Source organism: Trichoderma aggressivum (assembly GCF_033847375.1).
Source record: "Trichoderma aggressivum f. europaeum strain CBS 100526 chromosome Unknown scaffold_091, whole genome shotgun sequence".
NCBI classification, from domain to species: Eukaryota; Fungi; Ascomycota; class Sordariomycetes; order Hypocreales; family Hypocreaceae; genus Trichoderma; species Trichoderma aggressivum.
This window is the reverse complement of record NW_026946457.1, coordinates 10,532-10,919: the sequence shown is the minus strand read 5'-3', so window position 1 is coordinate 10,919 and position 388 is coordinate 10,532.

Sequence of the window (388 nt, the reverse complement as noted above, 5' to 3'; positions counted from 1 at the left end):
TGTGCAAGATCCCCGACCTTCAGCATCTCTACAACAGCGGAGACCTCGCCATGGACCCGTTTGACTTCATCAGATGGCGCATCATCAAGAAGGGGCCCAAAGGAGCTTATGCACCGACTCATGTGCAAGATCTCCGACCTTCAGCATCTCTACAACATCGGAGACCTCGCCATAGACCCGTTTGACTCTATTAAATAGCTACTATCAGCTACTATTAGCTACTATCAGCTACTATCAGCTACTATCAGCTACTATCAGCTACTATCAGCTACTATCAGCTACTGCTTCTACTGCTTCTACTGCTTCTACTGCTTCTACTGCTTCTACTGCTTCTACTGCTTCTACTGCTTCTACTGCTTCTACTGCTTCTACTGCTTCTACTGCTTTT